Genomic DNA, 6,603 nt, shown 5'->3' with positions numbered 1-6,603 from the left:
CTCCCCCCCCCCCCCCCCTAATTAATGAATGAGGCAAGTCTTTTGCCTCCTTTAAAAAATATTTTGCATATATACCACAACACTATCATTATTTTAGTATCCTTTTCTTAATATGTTGTTTGTTAAGCACTGAGCTCAGTTTTATGTCAAAATGTTAGTGATGCATCTATGGTATAGTCTACTTATGTTTGCATAGTTTTTGGCCATCAGAGTTTAGCCACAGTCAAGCATAATTCCTAGGCAAATTTGTAGGATATGAACTATTATTTGATCTAGCTAAAAGGCAACAGGCCACAAGAGATATTACTGTGTAATATCGCGACGGGAGAATATAAACCAAAGTTAGTATATAGTGGAGGTGAGGTCATATTCTTCCACAATAGATCGGTGGAATTAGAATTGGGTCACAAATAGATAAACGAAGCGACGGGGACCGAAAATTACATGTAGTACACTGCTTTAGTAGTACAGAGGAATAACATTCCTGCATAGCGTTAATCTCAGGCCCACGGTTACATACATGACGTGTCGATTTGCATTTGAGCAAGCTGTTTGCTTCCTTCTTTCAGCTGACATACATGGCCTATCATTCTAGCCTAGAACATCACGTGTCGCATTCTGATGGAAGTTAATTTAGGAAGGTATAATAGATCATATTCGACAAATAAGGTACAAGAGAGCAAGACCCTTCAGTTTTTGGTTATGGGATGCAGTTGCACACATATAAGATTAAATAGATATATCAAGAGCTAAGTTTGTAAGGTGCACGATTGATGATCTATCTATCTATCATGTACAGAAACTACCTAACAGGTGCAACGACTGGTCACATTTTCTCACTAAATCCTGCAAGTATACGTGTGTTATAACATGATGTGCAACCATTATTTTTATTAAAAAGATTTGACATCTTGCGGAGTCATCATCAAACAATAACCTCGTTGAAGTCTAACTTTGTGTGACTGAGTCTAAGCCAAAACAACAACTACCAGACCTAGAAACTCTTTGAACCCTGGGAAAACCATAAGTCCAGACGCTCAAGATGTTATTTTTCATGTAAATCACCGTAAAATAGCATACTCCCTCCTTGGTAACAACGTAAGGCATTGCCCGGCATTGCCCAGCCGGCAAGCCCGGTAATGAGGTCCATGAACTAAAAATAAGTGCTCGGTCAACAAACAAATGAACCAGGACATCATCATTAATTTTGTTTTTCCACCTTGGTACGTTGCATCTATTTTTGAAATGTTCTTGACATTGAAAGGAACACTTTGTGAATTACTTTGAGCAGCATGGGCGATGGCCTCTTCTTTCTTTGTGTGGTTCTTGAGTTTGGGACCCACATTCTTTTCTCATGCCCCGCTGCCCATTTCCTTTGGGGTTTTGTCCAATATGCCCTGTGGCCTGAGTGGCTGGCCCTAGCTAGACTTTGATGAGTTTCTAGAAGTGCAGGAAAACCATACCGGTATGTGGGGGCGCCTCTTCTGGTTAGTGTTTACGGTGATGACCTAGACCATTTGGACTACACATAACAAATGGTTATTGAGTCGGCCTTTCTACGATGTGCTACTGACTCGATGTTTAAATTTGTGGCCTTCTTGCAGCACTTGCACTGGATCTGGAGGCATCGAGACAAGGACCGTCTAGGCAACATGATTGATGATCCTCTATTGGTATGTTTCTTTATTTCACCTGGGCGTGTTTGTGATGTTGCCGCAACAGACTCTATTTTCCCTTCCTACGCGTGTACGATTTGTGTGATTATGGTGGTTTCTTTATATATAAAGCAGAGCAAAAGCCTAGCTCGGTGTATTGCTTTGAGAAATTTTGAAAACACATTCTCAAAATGCTTTACTGAAAACCAAGTTGAGCACAAAACAAAGGGGCCAAGATCACAACTCAAGAATACTATAGACAAACCATAACTTTGAGAAAATAAATTAACGTCTCCATATTTTTCAGTATTTTGTGAGAGAAATTGGAGAAGTTATTGAAGGGTCAACTATGCGTGGCTGTTTCAGAGGTGTATGAGCTCATGGGCATAAAAATCATGCATGGAATCTGTTCTCAACAATAGAGATCCTCTATTTGTATACGTGCATGCTAAACATTATCAATTTTAATAGTTGTCAAATTAATGAATTAAAAATTAGTGACAAGAACAATATTTTATTAAAATGTATAAGTCAAAGCGGCCAATTTGAGGACTTAACACCACATATGGTTTGTGCCCTTGTACACGTCTACTATATTTTTGTTTCAATTTTAAAAGTGTATCACTTTTTATTTGTCATAAGGAAAAAAGATTGGAACTTATGTAGAAGTGATGGCAGTGTACATCAACCAAAGTCAAGGCCGACGTTTTTCCTCCTATCTGAAAACCGTTTTATGTAAAATTGATATAATGATGTATACTGAATACTGACGCATAGTATTATATTAAGCATTGGGGCTAATTGACACTGTAGCTAGCCAACTGATACATGCCCAATTATATATAAATGATACCATGTAAAATCAGAAGTAGAGGCCTTCCTCTTGGAATTTAATGCGTGGAAGAACCCAAGATATATAACTCTATATAATTGATATGGTAAGGACATATGCGATTCCAAACATTTGTTATATATGCTCTTATCGCGTGAAAGAGATGGTGCTAAAAACACTAGCACGACAAAGGAATAAAGTCTAAAATTCTACCAAACAAGTAGAAGGGCATATTGTGGAAAGTAGATCGGCACCATATTTCTATTAAAACGAATGTAGCTAACGTCAACTGAAAGCAAGCTCTTGTTCGAGGGAGTAGAAATTGTCAAAATTATTAGAATGTGAACCACGCGCGTGTGTGTGTGTGTGTTGGCACGCACATGTAAAAGTAGAGCCCTCTCGGGGTCTATAAATAGCTCCTCAAATCCTTGTAATCTTCCATGCTTTTGTAGTTGAAGAGTGTATACACATGCTTTGAGACTCCAAAATATCATGGCGAATGACTCCTTGACAAGGGCGCATATAGTTGGAGATGTTTTAGACCCATTTGCTAGCTCAGTGCCTCTAACTGTGATGTATGATGGGAGGCCTGTGTTTAATGGCATGGAGTTGCGGTCACCGTCAGTCTCTCTAAAACCTAGAGTTGATATCGGCGGTGATGATTTTCGTGTTGCCTATACCCTAGTAAGCCTATTACTTTGAACTCAAAAGGAGTACTGCACTGATAATAGGACATAGTGTATGGTGTGGTGTGGACTCCAAAGAGCATGGGAGACCAAGGGCTTCACCTAGCAAGCTCATTGTTGCATGTTGCATGAACTTGTTTGTTGGTAGCTCGACCCAAAATATAACCATGGTTAATTTTTATCCCCTAACATGTCGGCCATGTGTTGTGTTAATTGCAAATAATTAGGTTATGGTGGATCTTGATGCGCCTAATCCCAGCAACCCGACACTGAGGGAGTACCTGCATTGGTAAGTCGGAACTCCTACACGAGTTTTCTTCTTCTACGACATGCACGTTTTTTGGATCACAGCTATAAGTTGGTGAACTTCTCTAATTAATTTATTTCTTTGGTATGCAGGATGGTGACAGATGTCCCATCCTCAACAAACAATAGCTTTGGTGAGTATATATCCACATTATATGCAAACAAGCATACACAGTTACCATACCTTGCATTCATGTAAAACTTTCCTTCATCCAATAATATGTTAAAATTTCTTCCCATAACACTAAAGTTTTCATCCATGCTCTCTTCCAAATGGTTCATACAAGGTATTACAGTTGATATTCCATTCATGCGCAAACCCTTATACTTAATGTATAATTTTAAAAGGTTATTGTTTAAATTATTCTGATGTATGAAATTGTGTTATTTTGTATATTGTTACTTGTAGAATATTTTTTATAATGCAAGATTTTTTTAATTATTGTTGCAAAGTATTTGGCAAACCTAGTTAGGTATTTTCCACATCAATTGGTGCAATGTTGCTATACATATAGTGAAAGGTATAATTGTGTGTAAGCAAGAAGTTGCATAACTGACACACACAAAATTGAAGGAAGAATATTTACTTTAAAATGAGGCATTTTTTTTACTTGTGTAATATGACTTCAAGAAGAGAACACATAATGGATTATTGGCTTTATGTTGAGGTAAAACACATATTATGTTACCAAGTAGCAACTGCCATTTTAACGCCCCATCAATGGAACATAATTGCACTACAAACTTCCTTCCCGAACTAAATGAGGTTTAGGTGAAATGGTGAGATCCTCGAAAAGCAATATAAATATCTACGATGTCATATATTTCCATAAAATGTCATATATTTAAAGATCGAGGGAGTAATGCCCTGAAAAATGGCGATGAGTATATTGAAAGCATGTATCTAATCTGACATTTTATGATTGACGTATCAATACACTTAAAGTTCATTTTCTGTGACTACAAGTAATTGGCTACCAATGCACCCATGCTAATCAGGGTAAGCAAGAAAATTCCGGCATATACATAAATAATAGCTTCAAGTAGTGAACAAAATGATGCATGTACACCCATGTTGAATCTAAAGACGGTTTTACAACTGTTATTTTCATCATCTTCCACCTTACTGCAAATCAATTATCTCAAGGAAGGGGACAAATACAGTAAAAAAATCACAAATCACATGCTATCCCTTTTTCTTTTTCCGGGGAAAAGTGCATGTTTATCATATCTTAACTACCTTATTCGTTGATGAAATGGCAGGCTAAGAGATTGTGCCATACGAGAGCCCAAGACCGACCATGGGCATCCACCGCATCGTGTTGGTGTTGTACCAGCAGCTAGGGCGGGGGACAGTGTTTGCGCCACAAGTGCGCCAAAACTTTAACTCGTGCAACTTCGCACGCCGCTTCAACCTCAGCCAGCCCGTTGCCGCCATGTACTTCAACTGCCAGCGACCGACGGGCACCGGTGGGAGAAGGTTCACCTGATCTATCCAACTGATTGATCAACCAAGTTCCACGACCACAGTCCAAGGCGAAGCTTGGGTTTACCAGTACTTGATATATTATATATCTAAAAAAGCTGGAATAAATGTACTGGAAGGTTCATGTCTGATCTATCTAACTGATTAATCAGCCATTTTCTAGCTCGTAGGCAAATAAATAAGCTCGAGCTTGCGAGTGTGTGTGCTTACGAATACATGATGGCCGCATCACACGGTACTTAGCTAGAAAAGTTGAAATAATCGTGCATGTGTTGTACTTGTGTAGTCTCCTTAAGTAATGTGTGTTTACAAGGATGTGTCTCCTTAAGTAATGTGTCTTTACAAGGATGTGTTGCTACTGTTCAATAAGCAGATGTGGCATTTTGCCACACCTTGGTAATGAGATATATGTGATTTTTATGATATTATGTTTGAGCAAAATAATTCTGTATTTTCATGAGTTAGATTAGCACAACCATGAGCGTGAGGTCGACCGATGGAGAGAGCAAACTGATGGCACATGCACAATATAATCTACATTCTTCATGCCACAACAATTCAAATCAAAATTTAGACCACTACTTGCTAAGTATCAACACAACACAACCACGACTAGTAGCACAAACGGGTATTGTTCGCACCAAATTTGGACTTTGTACGTACTATCTACTCGCAAATTTTGTTTATTTGTGTCCTTGTGATGTGCATTGTACTTGTTTCTATACTCACGTCTCGAGATCTAGTTTGGCAGATGCAGCTGATAGCACGCGGGTAGTCTAATGATCGATGATGGGTTGGAGAAGCCAAGGTAGATTTGGGTTAAAACCATTTTATCATGTTATGGTGCTTTGGCCAAAATAGGTGACGATGAAATTCTGCTAGGCACCTTTAACCTCCTAGGAAGCACTGGTGTGATGTTGTTTTTCCTCCTCGCCCCTAGACCCAAGCTAACGGAAACCCTTGGTTGAAATCTTCTTTGATTGGATGAGGATTACACTTCCTGCATTGATGCTCTTCCTGGAGGCATCATCATGGAGCCGTTGTACGTTGGCGGGACCAGTTGCTCGTGGCTTGTCCGTATGGAGGTCAAAACAGTTCCCGGATCCGTTGGCATTGTGACTCGGTTGGAAGAGCAATGGTGGGCATATATGGCCGACTACTTGGTAAGGAGCAACATGGTAGTGTGTTTGTTGCAGTGTTCGGTGTTTTTTTCCATCGTGTGTTGTGTGGTCGAAATCGATGCATCTGGAGAGATGGGTGATGAGACGATCATGCTTGTTGATGGCCTAGGTAGATGGATATCCTTGGCATGTGTCGAGCTTTTGTTGGTGGCCACGTCAGGGTGGTATTGATCGTATCTTTTTTATCTTTATGTGTGAGTTGTAATCATAATATTTGCTCGGGTTTCCTCGTATTAAGCAGGCAAACCTTTGATTTTTTTACTAATTCTCTATCAGATTTTTTTATTTCCCAGTCTACGATGACTCTGAGAACAGGTGATCTAATGATTTAACATTGTAATTCATGTGAATTCCTTTTTTAAGCAATGAGAACAGGTTCTATATTTTTTGCACTAGATGAACATAATTATTATCTTAGATTTGTATGAATAGACTAGCAAAAAGGCCCGTGCATTGC

General features: G+C 39.1%; 1 pseudogene; it reads left to right on the top strand.

The window, feature by feature from the left end:
* Positions 1-2,979: 2,979 nt before the first annotated feature.
* On the top strand, positions 2,980-4,996 carry LOC125531153 (annotated as a pseudogene).
* The last annotated feature ends 1,607 nt before the right edge of the window (positions 4,997-6,603 follow it).

The sequence above is a fragment of the Triticum urartu genome, unplaced genomic scaffold, assembly GCF_003073215.2.
Source record: "Triticum urartu cultivar G1812 unplaced genomic scaffold, Tu2.1 TuUngrouped_contig_6845, whole genome shotgun sequence".
NCBI lineage: Eukaryota > Viridiplantae > Streptophyta > Magnoliopsida > Poales > Poaceae > Triticum > Triticum urartu.
Note: the sequence above shows the minus strand (reverse complement) of the source record. Positions and strands in the feature narration are given on the sequence as shown.